General features: G+C 40.5%; 1 long non-coding RNA gene across 1 annotated transcript in view; it reads right to left on the bottom strand.

Moving 5' to 3' along the window:
- Positions 1–1,870, bottom strand: part of LOC138029232 (uncharacterized) — a 5,328-nt gene extending 3,458 nt beyond the window's left edge. The window contains exon 1 of the long non-coding RNA XR_011127845.1: positions 1,791–1,870. This is a non-coding gene — a long non-coding RNA (uncharacterized lncRNA). The remainder of the gene's footprint in view (positions 1–1,790) is intronic.
- Between the last annotated feature and the right edge of the window lie 630 nt (positions 1,871–2,500).

Below are 2,500 nucleotides of genomic sequence, written 5' to 3' on the forward strand. Positions count from 1 at the left end.
GTGTAATGCAGTTGGACTTATTTCATTTATCAGATAATATACTGAAATGCAACAAAATGTAAAAGACCCCAGGATTTTGAGGAATGTCTCCACTCTAATGTAATGAAACTGTCCACTGGTGTCTCAAGCTCTACATGAACGTGACTCGATTGCGTTACATCTTGAAATACTAAAGTTAGGCTAACCGTTTTTTCAAGTAACCTTTTCTTCTTCTGTTCTCTGTAAAAGTGGTTTATGAATAAACTGATGAATTTCAGCAAAAAAAAAAAAAAGAAAAAATCGGCAAACGTCCTTATATTCCCGTGAACTCCTTTACAGTGTATTCATCTAAAGGAAACAAAACCTAAACCAGTTTGAACGCGGGAATGCAAACACTATGATCATAAATTATTCAGAAGAAAATGACTTCGCGTTCAACGGAATTCATCACATGGACAAAAAATAAATTTTACTCAGACTTTTCCTGTAATGCATCATACCTCCTATTTTGGTGAAAGGGTATTTAGATAATTGAAGAGAGGTCATTATATGGTTAACTGGCAAATTGTGAATAAATAAGGCCACCCACGAAAAACAACATGACGGGAAAAGACGTTGCATTTAAGACAAGCAATTCAATAACAGTTTAAAAAAGAGTCGAAACTATAGGCTGTTCTTTTAACTTTGCCGATGGCTTACACGCACGAAAGGAAAGAGAAGCTTTTGTATACGCTGTCATGCAAGGAGGAGAGTTGGTAATCTGAGTGAACAATGAAAAACAGTAATATCGCTCATGATACCATAGGGAGCTTAAAGTGCCCCTTGGACGAAAATTCGCTTTTTTCTTTCGGCTCTATTATGTGACAAAATATGCCGTTGGGTTAATTACAGGGACAGCTATTCTTAGAGTTATTTTCATAGAGTTTAGATTGATTTTTAACACATGCTCAACACGAAATGTCAAAATCCTTCGTGGCTCGCTTACAATGAATTTTGACTCGGCTGGTCAACCGTTCACTCGGGCCTGACAGCCGTGTCTAAATCCGTTGTAAACGAGCCTCGAAGGATTTTGAAAAATTGAATATTTTGCGCTGTTTCTAAGCAATGGATGCTCCCTGGACCTTGAAACTTGGTCAAGGAAATTTATCTGTGTGGCCATTGCCGGACTTCGAGCTTGACTGATGCCAGAGAAGTGTGATTTTATCGGCGAGATGTGAGGTAAGATAACAATTTATACTTTCCAGCGTTTCCTTTATTTAGGTACCAGTGACAACCCGGGAATTTGAGAAGTCGCTTAAATCGCATTCAATCAGGCAAATTACCACACAAAAACCGAGCAAGTCACCACGACAATTAAGTACAGCCTTTTTATTGCGAACTTTTGCGTGCAAATATCTTTTTCAGTTTGATATCGAGATTCCCATACAAATCCTTATAATTTCTTACCCTGCGAGTCCGGGCGGACTATGATTTTGCAAGCATAATGACTTGGAATAATTGAGAAATGATTGCAGAAACGCGGAGTTGTATTTTTAGATGACGATCTCGCTGTTGTCAACGTCGTGCTTGGTTAATTAAGCTCCCTAACGTCCCTTTTGAGAAAACGTATTTAAATAATTGAAAGAGACAAAAGCGGTCACCATGTAGTTACATTAACTCGCAAATCATAATAATATTTATGACGCCTGATAAAATGATCAGTCGCATCGCGTTTGCACATATTTTGGGCGAATTACAAGTAAATTTCTTCTCCAAATATTACCGTGAATCAAATGAACGGATATAAAACAGCACAAGAACGGAAATTGTACCTGGAAAAGCGACAGACTTGCTTGATTGCCAGCTGTATCCAAATGGCTCGTGAAGTATTAATTAAAAGGCGTTATTTCCGGAGTCTGGGTACTAGGAAGTGAAGAACTAGTTCCCAGGCTCCCGAATTAGAGCGTCTTTTATGTACATGCTACATTTGTGTTGCACTCACATACCATCCCATTTGGACACCTCGATGTGTCAAGGATTCTCAATGAATGCATTATCTAACCAAATTGTGTTTATTTCCCGGCTAAAATATCTGTTAATTTATTCTCTGCGAAAGTAGGAGGCGCGGTGGCCTCATGGTTAGAGTGCTCAGATCCAGTGGTCCGGGTTCGGGTTCGGGTTCGGCTCGACCTCAATGTTTCCCTCGGCTTCGCCTCGGGGAACATTGAGGGTCTCGGGGAAACAAAACTCGCTGTTTCCCTTGGAGCCAGTCATTAAGTCCTTAGCGTTCTTAGGCAAGACACTTTACTCTCACGGTGCCTCTCTCCACCCAGGTGCACGTGTATAAATGGGTCAGTACCGGCGAAATTCTGGGGGTAACCCTGCGATGGACTAGTATCCCATCTAGTCGCTTCATGCTAATGAAACTGGAGATAAGTGCCGGCCTGATGGGCCTTCTGGCTCGTAAGCAGAGACTGTGGAGACAATGCAGAGACAATGGAGAAATGCAGTAGGAAATAACGTGAGAACGTATAATAAATAC

Source organism: Montipora capricornis, chromosome 13 (genome assembly GCF_036669925.1).
Source record: "Montipora capricornis isolate CH-2021 chromosome 13, ASM3666992v2, whole genome shotgun sequence".
NCBI lineage: Eukaryota > Metazoa > Cnidaria > Anthozoa > Scleractinia > Acroporidae > Montipora > Montipora capricornis.